Raw genomic sequence first — 18,720 nt, forward strand, 5'->3', positions numbered from 1 at the left:
AACCACAACCAACCAAAACAACAAAACGCAAACATAACGCTAACACAATTAGAAATACAAACGAAAACAAAAACCTAACAACAAACCCAACCACAACCACAAACACCAATACAAACACAAAGAAAAAACAAACGAAAACAAAAACCTAACAACAAACCCAACCACAAACACCAATACCAAAAAAAACAACGAAAAAGCAAACGAAAACAAACCAAATCCAAACGCAAAACCAACCAAAAACACAAATACAAACCCAAAAAAAAAAAAAAAAAAAACGAAAAAAGAAAGAACAAAAACGAACCAAATCAAAACGCAACCACTAACGCAAACCCACCTAAACACAAAGAAAACACTAACGCGAACATAAACGCCCGGGGCAGAATCGCCTGTTTTAGCTTAATAAACGACTATAGTACCCCAACTTATTCATAGTTTTTGCACTCACTTAAACGAACGCGCCTGTTTCAATTTAATGAACAATTATAATACTCCAAGCTTATCCGTAAAATACCTAAAACATTTGCACTTGATCAATCCCCGCTAATTATGTAATTATTTTTTTCCCAACACCAAAACAAAGTAATTAAAAAGTAAATGCTTTTCAACTAATGCAATGGTTTCATAAAGGGAAGTAATTGTGTTTTGCCTAATTTATCAAAGGGAAGTAAGCGCTATAGGACTAAATAAAAACATAATTAGAATTTTTGTAAAAGATGATATTTTTTTAAAACTTGTGTTTAATGAACATGCCGACAATTATTACTATAATTTGAAAAATGAAAATGATTTCCCAACACTTTTAATAGTAATTTTTTAACTCATAAATTTAGACAAACGCGCACGATAATTGATCTAACACTTAAATCCGTAGAAATGCCAACGACAAACATATGCGTTACAGAATTGAGCTTTATATATTATTAGACTAGCCGTCCCGGCCAGGCCCTGCTCTGGCTTCTGTGAAAAACCTTTCCGTTAAAGACCATTACCTGTGTGTTTAGTAATCATCATAAACCCGGCATTGCCTACCCAAACCACAACCAACCAAAAACAACAAAACGCAAACATAACGCTAACACAATTAGAAATACAAACGAAAACAAAAACCTAACAACAAACCCAACCACAACCACAAACACCAATACAAACACAAAGAAAAAACAAACGAAAACAAAAACCTAACAACAAACCCAACCACAAACACCAATACCAAAAAAAAAAACAACGAAAAAGCAAACGAAAACAAACCAAATCCAAACGCAAAACCAACCAAAAACACAAATACAAACCCAAACAAAAAAAAACACAAACAAAAACGAAAAAAGAAAGAACAAAAACGAACCAAATCAAAACGCAACCACTAACGCAAACCCACCTAAACACAAAGAAAACACTAACGCGAACATAAACGCCCGGGGCAGAATCGCCTGTTTTAGCTTAATAAACGACTATAGTACCCCAACTTATTCATAGTTTTTGCACTCACTTAAACGAACGCGCCTGTTTCAATTTAATGAACAATTATAATACTCCAAGCTTATCCGTAAAATACCTAAAACATTTGCACTTGATCAATCCCCGCTAATTATGTAATTATTTTTTTCCCAACACCAAAACAAAGTAATTAAAAAGTAAATGCTTTTCAACTAATGCACTGGTTTCATAAAGGGAAGTAATTGTGTTTTGCCTAATTTATCAAAGGGAAGTAAGTGCTATAGGACTAAATAAAAACATAATTAGAATTTTTGTAAAAGATGATATTTTTTTAAAACTTGTGTTTAATGAACATGCCGACAATTATTACTATAATTTGAAAAATGAAAATTATTTCCCAACACTTTTAATAGTAATTTTTTAACTCATAAATTTAGACAAACGCGCACGATAATTGATCTAACACTTAAATCCGTAGAAATGCCAACGACAAACATATGCGTTACAGAATTGAGCTTTATATATTATTATAGATACATGTGTCTGTACATTTTTTTCTCACAAAGGATTTACCCAAACTAATTCCATACAGATATAACTCGATAGCATTATTTAGCGAACACACAATTATTACGTCTAATTCTATATATTAAGTGTTAGAAGCAGTTGAATATCTCACAATGAACAAACTGTCAGGCCTCACATAAAAAAGTAAATGCCCATACGCATTTCTCTTCATATGCCGATGTCACAGAAACAAGTAAACTCTACTTCCCTTGCCCCATAGACCGTCAGGTTTGAAAGGAAAATATACACATTTACAAACAGTGTGTGTAAACATTCTCGCACCACAACATATGGTAGAGCTGTGGAATGTTCAGCGTGTACAGAATGTGTGAATTTAGCGCATCAGCACAAAGTGGAAGAAAAAGTGGCGCTGTCGACCTAAGTGACACATTACAATGAGCATTGTCAAACGGCCGCTGATAAAAACAACTCAGTCAAAAAAGCGCCAACAAAATAATTATACCAGACATGTGAGTTACACGATGCGACCAAGACGTTTAAAGGGAGACAAACAATAAAATACACAACACTAAAGTACATTTAGGTAACTCCCCCTGGTTCCTATGCAGCCACACTACATCATTAGACACGCACCACACGAATACACTACCCTCAAAAATATGTCAGACTAAAAATGCGATTATGAATAACCTTTTTAATTCGTTTATAGTCATATTTATTATGTTAAATGTGTATTTTGCTTTTAGCAGGTGGAGTTACTGTAGTAACATTACAAATGTATAGAAAAAAAGTGCACATATTTATTGCAGCACTTCTAAATAAATATAATAATGCTCCGTGTTTTAAAACATGTAACATTAATAATATTTTATGAGTAATTTTATTTATGATAAATCGTTGTTTAAATCATTGTTTGCTGAATGCTTTAGATCGGTAAAAATTACACTTTTTATCTATATGTTACCGAGTCTATTTGCTTGTAGTGCCAAATGTTACCGATTTCACTGCTGACAGAGCCAAATGTTACCGAGTGTATTTACTCGTGCTACCTTTGACCAGCACACAACATCGACCACAATATAGATACTCGGAAATGCAGGTTTACATTGATCTCTTTATTACATGAATCAATAGAAATGCTCCACATAACAATGTACCAATGTTCCATAAGAATACAATGAACCAACTGACCCCCACTGTCCTCACTAGTCCTAACATAACAGAATGCACGTGTCCATCGTTCCTATTCTCACGAATCACACACGTCTACACCGTTCAGTAACCAACTGGGTTCTGCCGGGTTCTCAACTGTCGCCTTCCTATTTTATCTCCTCGTATTCGTAATCGTATTCGTAATCGTATTCGTAATCGTATTCCTAATCGATTCTAATCGTTGCATCAGAATATTAATTGCGCAGCTCTGTCGTACAGTCTGATTATTAGACCACCTGCACTGTTGCGTCAGCCCAGTTTGGCCTTGGTCATGTCAAAGTTGACAGACTGTAATACGTTCTTATGTCTCTGGTAACTCTACTAGTTACATATAAAAAAAAGAAAAAAAAAGAATTAAAAAAAGAAAAAAAAAGGTGATGAAAACTGTAAAACTAAGCGAACAAACACAACTGACGCTGTAAAATTCATGTCTGAGGCGAAGAAAAATAAACAATAAAAAAAAAACTTTTTTTTCCAACGAGTCCTCCCCCCCCCCCCTCTATGTGATACCAACACCTTTATTTTACCTTACCCCTTTTCGGTAAATCCCTTTAAATTCGGATTACCACTTATACGACATATGACAGCCTGTAAAATATTCATCATGTACTTTTGTAAAATCCTTCGTTTTCATTTGATGTTTTGAATTTATGTAAACATGTTGATGTATTTGTTTTAAATGGCAAATACATGTTTTGAAATTTAAAAAAAATATATCTAAATTTAATTACATATTTGCATTTTTAGGTTTAAAAATAAAATTGTATTTTTAAAATGAGACTTTTTTGTATTGTGTATAAATAACTCTTCTTAGATGGAAAGCACATGTGAGAGAAGTATTACTATTGCAAATATGTATCAGTCCTCATAAGCTGATGATGAAATTGAAATTACTCCTAAGGCAAACACATTTGATGAACTTTTTTCAAGTATAATAATGCAATTACAAGGTAAATCAACAACACATAGCTGACTGTGTTGTTAAAGTATGATAGATACACACACATAAAACTAAAAAGTACATTAGTAAGAAATTACTAAATTACAGATTTTACAAAATAATATAACAATTATGTATTTAGAATTCGAATTATACGATATTATAAAACATTCAGTAGGCTTCATGGTTTTGCAAAAATGGCGTAATTGTGTTTTTTTTTTATTATTTAAAGATGTATTGTATAATTAATTAGGTTAAAGAACATTACTACATACATTTTATACCGTTTTATAAGTACATATTTGATTGCATTCACGATGTTTTTCGGTTAGTATTTTTTGTCTCTGTTGTTTCGTACATAAATATCAGTCATTGTAGCTTCCAACACTATTGTGAAAATGTTGTATTTTAAAATAGCTAAAACATGTTTGTATTTATACAATAAGGTTATGATAACTTAATATCGTACGGCGCTGATAGGCTGACATTCAAAACGTTGTAGTTGTATTTTTGGTTGTACTAGTCCTCTTTGTCTTTGTTACTTCTTGTGTGCTGGATCGTTACCTGGGTGCCAGAGTTTAAGATGTGCTTTTAGCTGTTTCTTTGTTGTAATGACAGCGTCTGGGGTCTCACAATATGAACACTTATAGGTTATTACCTTTGTGTATTTTGTTGTAACATTGTGCATGTTTGTCTCCATCTCTAGAACCAGACACTGATGTACTACATACCTGCCGTGTGTGTGTGTAAGTCAGCTGACCAGTGTGGTCAACACAAATGTTATTGTTTACCTAAGTTCACTTGTATTTACCACATTGTACAGCTTCAAGGTTCTTACACAATTAAGACTTGTGTCGTTTTCTTGGTGACATGTTGGATCAATGCTAGACGCTAGTTAAACCTTTGCTGGACAAATTTTGGATCACTGCTAGACGCTAGTTAAACCTTTGCTGGACACATGTTGGATCACTGCTAGACGCTAGTTAAACCTTTGCTGGACACATGTTGGATGGTGGATACTAGATGGTATGGCAGATGATAGATTATTGTTTGTGTAACATACATGATGGACTAATGCTGGAGACCAAATGGAACAACACTGGACACATTATAGATCCAGTCTAGGAACAGAATGACATAGGCTACCGATTAAGACGTTACTAAAGAATTGTCGGTGTATGTTAGAAAAAAAAAATTATAAAATTATGCACAATGTTTATGTAACTAGGGGAAGTTACCAGAGACATAAGAACGCAGTACAGCGCTGTCAACTTTGACACGACTGATGCAATAACGCAGGTGTTGGCTGATAACGATCAGAAAGCCAAGGCGTAGTATCTTGGGAAGCGATACGATAAGAACGCAATACGGTTTGTCAACTTTGATGTGACAGGATGCAGATGGCTTATTAAATCGGACTGTACGACAGAAGCGGCGTAATTAACATTCTGATGCAACGATTAGAATCGATTACGATTACGATTATGATAGAACCGAATACGATTACGAATACGAAGGGGATATATAGGAAGGCGACGGCTGAGCTCGATGTCTCTCGCTCTCTCTCTCGATCAGTCAGTCAGTGTGGCAGTATCAAGTTGGTTATTGAACGGGTTAGCCGTATTGTGTTAAGAAGGACGATAGACATGTGCATTCAGTTATGTGAAGACTAGTGAGGACTGTTGGGGGTCAGTTGATTCAGACTATTATTGTGAAGCATTCCTTTTGATTCATTATATTATTGTGAAGCATTTCTTTGATTCATGTAATAAAAGGATCAATAGCGAACCTGCATCTTCGAGTATCTATACTGTGGTCGATGTTGTGTAGAATGAGTGGTTAGACTCGGTAACATTTGGCGTTGTCGAGCAGAACTCGTTAACATTTGGCACTACAGGCAAATAGTCTCGTTACATTTATAATTATTTATTTTCATTATGATAAAAGTTATTACGTCGCTTATATAGCACCAAATTGTAACACGATATATACAGCTTGTAATCGTGTTGAGAAAATGCAATACTTATGTGAAAATATGTTGAGATTATTTAAAATACAGTAGAGAAATAAATAGTACACTTAGTTGTCCTACTAAAGACTTCGTTAAACAATAAAATACACGTAATATAAGTAATGTATAACTATTTAATGTTAACTCTGTCTTAGTGATTAACTTGCCAACAATCTTGACCGTTGAAGTAAAATGCCTGACTGTCCAGTAAATAAAAAAAAAGCACGTGTGTATGTATAATATATTCGATGATTACTGTTTAATCTAACATGTCAAAATGACAGAGACACATGAACACGATTTAAAAAGACGCAGCCAATGCTAACTAACAGTCACATCATTGCTCTTAACATTCCTGCACTATTGAGAGAACTGTGACAACAGATGGGGTTTGTCGTTAACAAACTCTCTAACGATCCACACCTTTCACATGCCACTGTTATTACTCTAGATACAAAGAGCTGGTCTAATGAATCGAAACTAGTATGACGTTTTAGCAGGACCAACATTTATTTCCCCACAGTCTGGAAATCAAGTTGACCACCTAGATAGTGCCAATGTTTGGAAATCAAGTTGACCACCTAGATAGTGACAATGTCTGGAAATCAAGTTGACCATCTGGATAGTGTCAATGTTTGGAAATCAAGTTGACCATCTGGATAGTGCCAATGTTTGGACATCAAGTTGACCATCTGGATAGTGCCAATGTTTGGACATCAAGTTGACCATCTGGATAGTGCCAATGTTTGGAAATCAAGTTGACCATCTGGATAGTGTCAATGTTTGGAAATCAAGTTGACCATCTGAATAGTGCCAAAGTTTGGAAATCAAGTTGACCATCTGGATAGTGCCAATGTCTAGACATCAAGTTGACCACCTAGATCAGGGGTTCCAAACTTTTTTTTTTACTCTAGAGCACATTCTGAAATATCGGTAGGGTGGAGGGCACCACCTATTTTAATTCGACAAACTCTTTCCATAACTAGTCATTTTCCCATCTATATATATAATTCTCTTCTGGGAGCCGTTAGAAAACAAGCTGCAAGCGCCTCCTTGCAGTCCCCTCTCTTTCTCTCTGTCACAATCACTACCACCCCCACCCCACCCCCACATTGTCTAGTGAGCTGTGGTCACGTTGTTTACATTTTACAATCATAAGGACGGGTTTGGTGACGGCTATTAGGGGCAGATAATTTAGTTTGAAACGATTTTAAACTTAGAGGAGGTAACTAAGAGGAGGCTGCTTTCACGTGGGGGGGGGGGGGGGGGGTTAGTGTTTTTAAGCAAATATTCTCAATGGCAGCATTGGTACTGTCGAATTCACAAATTATAAATTACTGAAAAGTAGAAAAAAAAACAACTAAATAGCGGCGTTTGATACGCAGCGGGTCGGCTCGTAATTTTTATTCCTATTCTTATTTTCTTATAGTCATAATGTATTAATAAATAATAAACAAAAATGTTTCAAAATAATAAAATCCTTTGGCATTTTTTTCGAATTGCATACACACAGAGATATGTATTTAGAAAACGTAAAGAAAGTAAACAAAACATACATACAAAGAAAACATTTAATTAATCGGCACCAGTCAAAAATAGTTCCTTAAACAACTCACCATCAATGAAATGTTTCTTTTTTTTTTTTTTTTTGCAAGCATGTGAGATATTTTGAAAGAAGCAGTAGTAGCATTTTTAGAATTGCCCACATGTCTAGTGAAAACAGTCTTGATTTTAGATTACACATTTTTTTCTTTCTTACTTCAGATTTAAGAGGATAATTCACATTAAAAAGGCCATAATTTGTCTGAAAGTGTCGTTCACTGCAATGTTACTACCACACAACAAACAAACGCATTTATTTTTCAAATTAACGAAACAATATGATTCCTCCCAGTCAGTGTTAAAATTATAAGCTTTTAGCCGGTTCAGTATTTTTTATAGAAAACTCCTAATTCGTGTGACGTCTGACGAACCTATCTCTTATCTAACTGTCGCGACCCGAACAGGGCAGCAATCACAATGACAACAACGCGGTTCCAGGCGGGGAATGATTTTTGCACATCACTCCATGTACACACGGAAAACCAGAAGTGAGCCGATGATAGCCGAAGCAATCAGAGTTATGTGCCTTGTGATTTGGCGCCTTCGGCGTTTATCGGATCATTTCGTGGCGTTCGTTATATTCGTTCACTTCGGGTTTTCTGCGTGTACAAGGTGTGATGTGCAAATGGCACTAGCCTTTCCAGGCTAGCGTAAATAGTGCAGTCTGGCCGCCGCTAGACAAGTTGGGACAAGTATCGAACATATGTAATGAATCTTGGCAGTGAAAAAAATCAAAACTGTAACAAATGAATCATATTTTAAAATGTTTATGAAAAAAATTCTATCTCTGCCGAATAGTGAGAGGCGGGCACATACGTGTTTGGTACCATGGGGTCAGTGTGGTCCAGGGTGAAAGACCAGAATAACACTTCTTTATAATTTTATGTGGTTTACCTTAACAGAATACGATAGGACAATATGTTACCTGGTCCAAATAAATATTGCACAATTTCATGAGTGAGCTTTAAGTTATTTCAACCCCTGTCAGAAAATGTTATTGCTGGCATTTAGAGCGTACTTGCTTGGTATATTCTTCGCACAGAAACTGATCGCAATCATTACAGACTACACATTGATTCCTGGGTACCAGAGCACGGCTAGACAAGATTTAGTATGGGAAATATTTTCTGCAATAAATAAATTAGTATAACAAAGAATGTACTATGGAACGGTTTTAAAAGGTATGTTTCGGATCTTGAAGAAAATTATCTGCAGGTACGCTACTGTTTCACATTATATAACTATAGACAATCATAATTTTTTTAAAAAGAAAGCAGTTTGCTTAATAATATCGAAACTTTTTAAAATTCAAAAACACTTTTCTTACATTTACTGCGTTTTGTTCCTATTACGTTAAACGTAGATTTTTGTCCATGAACTTGATATCGATAAGTATGCACGTTTGTTAGTGTTGTCTCCCTTCAATAGTTGAAATTCAAGCAAAGGCAACTCATGTTTTGTTTTAAAAATTGATACACAAAAGTACATAACTACGGCAATTCTAAACTGATTGACAATTTTAATTGAAAATTATTTAATCGTTTAGTTTAAATACAACACTATATAGGCCTACACTGTAGGCTTTATGTATCAGTATCAGCTAAACAGGCATTAGGTTAGTTTCCAACTTTCTTTGGGGCCCAAACATGACTCAATAATTGACGGCCTAAAATTGGTCAGCTGACTGTGATTGTGAGGTATGTTTCACCAGATGATGAGCTACCCGTTACACTTTTTTTTAACTTCCCTAGACATGGGTAGCTACACGGGGGAATGTATGGCTGAGGTAGTGTACACCTAACTTTATAATGTGGAGAAAATGTTTTAGTGAGTGTTGGATGATATTGCTGTCAGTGCCACTATTCTCTACATGATGGCTTATGATTTAATACAATTTACTTTATTATCAGAATATGACAGTCATAAACTCAAAGATCAAAACGTGTCGATTAAAAACGTGAATTAACCAACAACTGTGGTTTAAACAATATAATGAACCATTTCGGTGCATCGATTCAGTTCAGTCAAATAAATGAAGAGACGCAACTTAATTATGTGTTTTCATTTACGTTTTATTTAACTGAAAGTCAAAGTTTGAAGTTAAAAAAACTGTTTTTAAATGTTTTTATTTTCATGTACATGTGGTTAATTTTCTACTTTAGATAAATTACAAAATGTAAGAAAAAACAAAACAATATATATGAAATTGTGTACACTACAAATATTGCACTCAATATTTCACTAAACGTTGGAGCTATCTTTCATGTATTATAATTCAGAAAGTCAATATTTTTTTAACTAATGGCTTATCTATAGATTTAAGTAAAGATGGGAATACGGTGCATGCTTGGTTGTTTGTTTGTCTGTCATTGTGTCTGGTGTAGATTCAATCATGTCACTAAGTTTTAATTCATTTAAATTTAATGAATGTCTTCAAACTTCACTGGTGCTTGATAATTGTCCGTTTCATTTAATACAGTTTTGAAGTAAAACACAACTGCTATGTATCCGTCCGAAAAAAATGTATTTCGCATCACACTTATATGTGTCCACCCCCCCCCCCCACACACACACAATAAAATAAATTGCATTTGACAAAGTACAATGAAACATATCCCTTAACATCAACCTGTTTCACCTTGTGTGTAATGTAGAAAACCTGTTTTGTGTCGAGTGTAGACAACAAGCCATGTATCGATTAAAGACAACATGTTATGCATTTTAATCCCAACAAGTCACATTGGTGAACACAATTGTATTGACCATTACGACTGTCCCTTATGTTAATTGTTCTTTTGTTAAAATGAACTTTTTTTAAAAATCAATTCAATTATAATGTATTTCACGGGCATTTAAACAAATGATAAGTGACCAAATTATATATTTCCCCAACAAGGTATATAAACTTAAAATCATAACTATTATTTCTTTACATATAATAAAGCAACCTAGCTTTATTTATACTTATATACTTGCAGTTGTTTATGGTTAATGAAAAAAAAATCGATCTAAAACTAAACAAAGAGTTAAAAAAAGAAGAAAAAATGCAATACTGCCTCAATAATTATTTGAGAATATCATAAGTAGTTGTGTGTACCAGGTGTTCCATCAAGCCAATATCTTTTACAAACAACTCAAGGCGAGTCTGTATGCCGGAAATCTGTTTGCGATCTTTAGGCTGTACCCATGTCACGTGACATTTCTGTTCTATTTCATCACTAGATTCTCTCACTAACCCAAGCCTCACAGCTTTCATGACTAACAGTTTAACCAGATTTGTGTTAATTTTGACAGTCTGGGCGATACTATCAAATGTCCGTTGTGTATCTGTTGCTGGCCTTTGGAATGTCATCTCCATCAAACATAACAGATTGATCTAGTTTCCTAGTTACAAGTTCATTGACTTTCAGATCCGGCTGAGTAGACCATTTATCCTTCAGTTCTATGAACTTGTCAATATCTCCGCTGTTAAAGGAATACAGTAGATTAACCAGCCATTCTTTATCTGTGCCCTTCAAGGATGTCAAGATATCATGGTCAAGGAACTCACCAAAATTGGATACATCCTCGTCTATTACAGCTTCTAAACCAATATTAAAAGCTCTCTCTACCTGCTCAGCTTGTGGCATGTCTATCAGATGTATGCAGCCTAACAATCTAAGGGCCACTTGATAGTACTGAGCATGGTTGCCCATTAGTTTATGGTAGTTGCTCGTTAGTTCATTGAAGCGTCCATGTACTTGGGTCACTCCATTTATATCATTTAAAGTCTTCTCTCACTCTTCCATTAGGGCCTTCACTGGAGGGAATTCTTTATTCCGGAGATAGATTTTACCCATTGTAGTCATACACAAAACATTTGACTTCTTCACTGGCTTTAACTTTCTCTTTCATTTTCTGCAGAAGCCTTAGAATTAATTGATGTCATAATTTTTGTTGTATAACTCTCGAGTATAACTCTTCAGTGGAAACATCACCCGTACTTTTCTTTGTCGTTCTGCTAGATAACCAGCTACGTGAGGTATGATTGATATTTGTTTTCTAAAAATCTTTTGTTTATATCGACCACATATATTTCTTTATTTCTGTAGCAAAATTTGACGTTTATCATACTAAGACGCAACTCTCATCGTACATTGAACTGACCTAATCTGTTGTCTTTGATAAATGTATAACTCTTGGCCTCTGTTTTTTGTAATTAATAGCCACCACTTATTTTAAGACACTTATATGAATAAAGCTAAACCTGTTTCCGTGTATCAATATATTTTCTTGATAATTTAATAGTTTGCAAATATCGGCCTTTTGCAGTATATAAAAATAAAATTCCTTGGCATCAGGTGCAGTTGAAATAACTTTTAAGTTATCGCCTTTAAAATGTTATGGAATAAGATGGTAGTATATTGGAAACATTCATTTTTATTAGGTTAGGTTAGGTTTTCCTGTCGCCCCTCCTGGCAAGAGATTTCCTCTGTCCTGGGCTCGGCTCTCTACATATATAAAACCCAGTTGGCATAAAATAAACGTATAGTCATGTTCCATGTCAACTGCTTAAAATAACAATTTATTAAGTGACCTGACATATGCCAGATTATGTCATCTAGCCATCCTAATACTAAACAAGTCATATGAAACGTGAAATTGAAATATATATGTAAAACATATGTTGTATTTATAATTATAAAGTTCAATATTAATTAACCAATCAGTAATTAAAATTGTTTTAATTAGACCAGTAAAACAGGAACATTGTCTCTAAATAAAATCTCTGTTTCTGGAAATAATATAAAGCTTATAACACGAAAACAAAATATGATTGTATAGACAGTGGGAGCTTGTCCCCACTGACACCCCTGTCCATAACAAAATATTTACAAACTCAATAACATTATGGAAGTCCTTTTTGTATGATGTATTTAATTAAAGGACATACACTTGTTAACAGTCGCAACATGTATTTCTATGCCAACCCACATAAGTTGCGAACATGTATGTAGTAGTGGCCCAATGTTATATTTTATACTGAGTTTGAATTTGATTTGAAATATGTTCATTAGAAACAGTGTTTCTTCCAGACTTTTTTCTCAGGGGGGGGGGGGGGGGGGCGGACACTGTTAAAAGTATATATTTTCTATATAAATTATATAAATTTCATTTCGTTCGGGAAGAAAATCTGATTAGAAATAAATTAATATGTTTAAATTTTAATGATGCATAAAATGTTGTAGCGCTTAAATAGAAAATGTGATTATATCGTTTGGTTTGTTACTATATAGTGCGTTTTATTATTGTTAGGAAGATATTTATATACATAATAGAATGCACACTTTATATTTTTTTGACACAACAGTTTTACTTTTTAAATTTCTCTTTTTACTCCTAAATATATGATAGAGTTAGCAAAACGATTATGTTATGGTTACTTATAGTTTGTACGAGGCCTAGACATTACGAGTATACATAAATAAATGTATGACGTATTTACTTTCAGTGATACTGTAAATCTCTATCGTTTGAGGAATAACTATAGATTTTACCACTAAATTTTTGAATCATATCATTGTTCAAATCAATGATCCGTCTAAATTTTCTCTCAGTAACATGTTGTAATGATTAATTTTTCCATCGTAAGCGATCCAAAAAAAAAATACTTTCGAGCAATTACAAAATGTAAGAACACAAAAAAATTGTATATGAAATTAAGTAGGCCTACTTAACAAGTATTGAACTCAATATTTCACTATACGTTGGAGTTATCTTATTTTATCATAATTTAGAAAGTCAATATTTTTAAAACAAAAATCGTATCTTTAGAAATATACAAAGAAGGGAATAGAGTGTATTTGTGGTTGTCTGATTGATGACTGTATTCAAACTTTACTGGTACTTGCATAACTGACTATCATTTAGTACAGTTTAAAAAATGTGTAAGTCCAACAATGTATTTCCAATCAAACTAAAATGTTCCCCCCACAAAAAGAATCTAAAAATTACATCTGACAATATATTTTTTTTATTTTTTTTTTTATTTATTTATTTATTTATTTATTTTTTTTTTTTAAAGAAGACTATCTTTAAGGCAACACGAAAATAAGGGTATAAACGCCACTTCAACCGACCTGATCGGTTGTCTTTGATAGATGTATAACGCTTTACCACGGTTTTAGTAATTAATTTATTCACAATTTTTTAAGACATATATAAGAAAAAGATAATTGATGTTTGCTAGCATCAATATATTATCTTGATTATCTATATTGTGTGAAAATATTTGCCCTTTTTGTTATAAAAGAAAAAAAAATGAATGTTATTAAAATATCATGAGGTTAATTTTTAAGTTATCGCCCTTAAAATGTTTTGAAATTACTAGACATTAGGACTTTTTTTATTTATTGCAATACTAATTGCATATTTACTTAATATTGGGATATTTTCACCGAATGTAACACTGTATCAGATGTATCACGTTAGTAATCCACGTCATGTCAACTGTTATTTCATAATTGAATTGAAATCCTGCAAGTACCTGGCTAGAGTCGCGGAAAGTTATAGCAGCTTGCCATTTTCCTGACATAATCTCTTAGAAAGTTGATAAAATACTACATTAATACAACTGTTTTTTTTTAAACACATACGTTTAAATCATGTATGTGTTTAATATATCTGCAATCGAAATGTAAAAATGCTTCTTCATTGTGTCTTAAATGTGTCTTGAATGTATTTAACATGTGTCTTACATATGTCTTAATTGTTTTCTGTCTACAGCGGGATTAGCATATAACTAATACAAGAGTTTAAAATAGCAGTGTTAGTTTTATAAAGTGTATCTTTGTTAGGACCTTTATCGTATGCAGCCGGCATTGGCCACTCATGTATCTATCGCCCATCCACCCATCACCCCACACCTACCACTCATGTATCTATCACCCATCCACCCATCACCCCGCACCTACCACTCAAATATCTATCACCCATACACCTATCACCCATCCACTCATCACCCCATATCTACCACTCATATACCATCTGGTGTCAACACAGTCCTGATGAGATTACACTGATGTAACATCATGAACAGAAATCTTGTTTAATAAGAGACGTACACAATCTCTAGGTCTCTAGTTTTACTTGCAAACATTCTACCATGGCATGTGCACATCTTTGAAGCTCTGTGTGTAGATTACACTTAATCCGTGTTATGCCACGATGATATACATTGGTCTCCAAATATGTATTCGTTATTTACGTTTAGTAGAACATTAATACTTCAATAACAGCATATCGCTCTGTATGGTACAACACATCGAAATGTTTCCGCTTTTAAAATAGCACAATATACATCGTGTTCACTTTATTCTAAGAGCCGCACAGATCTCAGATCAAACCAAATCAAGACCCGCTTACTTTGTGATGTTTATAGCAAGTATTATAGCGTAATGGTTCTTAAACTAGGTACGATCGAACCCCAGGATTCGGTGAGTCAGTCTAAGGGGGTTCGGCGACGGTCAACACAAACACCCGACTCATATGATTCAAGATCGGATTTTCTCATTCAACAGAATAGGAGAGAGAAATAACACTATATTCAAATAAACAGACACCACACCACATTACGGAGGGACAGACTTAGTCCAATTCTACACAGACACACTAGCAATATTTAAAGCAAAAATAAAATATAGGTAACATTTCAAAAATAACAACTGACATCATACTGAAACAACAATTTTAGAACGGCACCATAGAATAAGTTTGGCCAGAGAAAACAAAACTGTAGCTATTAGTAACTCGTATAGGAATCTACATAGTGAACACAGTATTAGGCAAAATAACATTAGATATATATTTCTTTGAGAGCCGTTCATTCATTACACCGAAGTGCCCTATTGTCTTTAAAATATGATTAATGTATATGTAATGTTTCTAAGATAGTATTAACCTATTTTAGATCTATTATCAGGTCTATTATTAGATGCTCGATGTCAATTTCTGATTGGATTGTCTAAAAATAGATGCTAATTGCATCATTCTCAAAGTGACTAAACCATTTGAATTTCTTTTACGGACAAAAAGAAACATAACAGTTAATAATTTAACCTTGGTTAATTTTTTTTAATTATTAAAATAAAAGTATTACATGGCCCTCAGTGGCCCATGTGAGCCTTTGGGGGTAGAAACAGACATTTTTATTTGCAGCCTAATCGCACCCTACCAGGGCGCCAAGGACACGCCTGATTCAATTGTAAGCGTTTGTAACGCCCCATCATATCAATTGTCTATCACACTGTTTAGACCAAACGTATTCACCATAGTGCTCACAGGAAAGACCAGGGCGCCAGTGCGCATCTTGCTGGGGGGCCGCCTATGCAAAATTAAATCCCCCCTTCCCCACCACCCACCCACCCATTTTCCTCTCTCCCACCCCAGAAAACTTCTAGGGAGTATTCATCAACTCCCTAAAGTTTTATGTCACCGGGATAAAATGTGTCGAACTGCAATCGTCTTTTATTTTTATATACCGTATAAAGAGAAAAATCCCACCATTCCGTGGCGCCGCCCTTGCAAAATTAACAAAAATAAAGATTATTTTTTTACAGAAACCTTCCCTGGAGTGTTCTAATCAAGCCCCTGAAGTTTGATGGCTATCGGATGAATGGTGTCAAACAAAATCAACTTTTATTTTTATATACTGTATACAGTCAAAATCGCACCCTCCCGTGGCGCCGCCCTTGCGAAATTAAACATATTTTTTTACAGAACCGTTTCCCAGAGTGTTCTAATGAACTCACCAAAGTTTGATGGCGATCGGATTAATGGTGTCAAACTAAAATTGACTCTTTTTTAATATTCCGTATATAGAGAAAAAACAAATCGTGTCATGTGTGGAAGTGTGTTTTGTGAAATTTAGTTTTATTTTATCTAAGCTATAAGGCCTCTTAACCTCTAGTCGATCAAAAGAATATAAAACATGTAAGCTTGATACGTTTGATTGTAGAAGAAAGAGGACTTGGCTTTCACAGTCGATTAAAAACAAAGGGAAAAAGAATATGCAAGAGCATGGGCAGGTGTCTATAGAATGAAAATAATGCAACCGCAGCTACGGTAATCTTTTTACGAAACAACCACCAAGTAAAAAATGCAAGAAATTAAAAATAAATTAACAAGAACAAAATTATAATGGTCGGATGTGGGCCCTAAATGATCCCCCCCCCCCCGCATTGCGGGGTTTGGCGGCACTGTAGTTCCGCCCCTGCGGTGTTTCACAGTTTAAAAAAATGAAAATAATTAATAACGCAATTTAAACCTTATGTAGACATGTTTTACAGTTATACCATTACAAGTAATATTTCATAATGTATTGGTTAGAGTTCTAAATCAGTAAAAATACTGTCTGGAACAAAATGTGTTTTTTTTTTTGTTTTTAAACTTAAATAACTATCTGCAAAACCTTTGCAATTGTGTATATGGGAAACATTACAAGGGAGACAACGCAAAGCAAACTACTGAGCTGTCGGTTTTAATAAATTTTTAAAATATATATTTAAAAAAAAATAGTCATAGAACAAATTATAAGACAAAGCTACGTAAAGGTTTTAGAAAATATTTAAAAAATAGTAGTCACGCTAAAATGCATTAAAAATTTTTCAGGTTATAACATTTGAAAACAGATACTTTATTGTATACATTTTTCTAAGACATGCAATTTATTCATCGTAATCAACGTTCAGTCCAGCATTCTTATTCCGAAAACAATTATTGTAACAATAATACATAATAAAAGAGAAAAAAAATTAACAATTATACATTCATATAAGCTATAATTCTAATTCTCAGCCAATAACACCCTTAGGGCAGGGATCGGCAACCTTTTGCGACGGAAGAGCCAAAAGCTACAATTTACAAAATTGCCAGTTTTTAAATCGTTTAATATAAAGAATTAAGTAAATACATTTGATTTATGATTTGAAATAAATAGCGACAAATATGAAGTCATATTGATTTATATAAAAACATACATATGTTTCGAACAAAAGTGTTTTAGCTAGCTCTACTATGATAATATTAGTAAGCATATATTATAACTATATACCTATCCCAATACACTTTAGAAGCCAATAACTTTTTCTTTTCTTACGGACACCACTGGCCTAGAAGGTGTCTCAACACGGCCTACTTCGAATTAACTGGTTTGTATATCGGTTTGATTAGAGTGCATCGGTCGCTTCTGTCCGTCGGTTCTCACATGGCTTATCTTCCACCCTACCTGTACCAATAGTCCAGTAAAAGGCTCAACCGTAGGAAAATAATAACTAAAATACGTCACTCCGGTCAAATCAATGCATACGGACAGGTATATGAATGCATTTGGAATAAAATAACATTCCCCCTTCGACAATATTTAAACAATCGGCACTTGGACTATGGCAAGCATGGACTTGCTGCCAAGCGGCTGTCCGCTGTCCGTATACTATCTGCCTCATCTAATCCCTCTGTTCTCTGATGAGTGTTTTTATCCTGTTTATGTTTTTTTAAGTTGCTTTTTTACGGAATAATATTTTTTTATGAATGTTTAAAACGAAATTAGATAATTATTAATATTTGTGCATGAGACTGTAGAGCCGCTCTTTTGATGTCAAGATGCGGCTCTCCAGTTCGATGAACAAATACTGATCAAATTATTTTATTTTCAAAACTCATAAAAAATAGGAATGTAGGACGACATGTTGACCAGGAGTAAGTAAAGCTCGTGGTTGTTTGCTAAACCGAAAAGGATCGAGTTCGAACCCCAAGGCAGATAATGCTCGATTGCTATGGAAAGCAACTCTTCTAGGAGAGACAACTCCAAAATCAAACAACTGCTGCCTTGCAGTTTATTCTTGGTTGGACAACAGCTCTGGAAGGAAATCCAAAAAGAAAATCAGGCTGAAATTGGAGCCAACGGCCTAAAAAGTTATGAGCCAGATTTAACCACACTTTCAAAAGTCATGGAAGG

The 18,720-nt window shown here is 34.2% G+C and overlaps 1 pseudogene; it reads right to left on the minus strand.

Moving 5' to 3' along the window:
- Positions 1 to 10,791: 10,791 nt before the first annotated feature.
- LOC131939140 (26S proteasome non-ATPase regulatory subunit 13-like) overlaps positions 10,792 to 18,720 on the minus strand; it is a 39,936-nt pseudogene continuing 32,007 nt past the window's right edge.

This window comes from Physella acuta, unplaced genomic scaffold (assembly GCF_028476545.2).
Source record: "Physella acuta isolate Inbredline_101_S28 unplaced genomic scaffold, ASM2847654v3 ptg000265l, whole genome shotgun sequence".
NCBI lineage: Eukaryota > Metazoa > Mollusca > Gastropoda > Physidae > Physella > Physella acuta.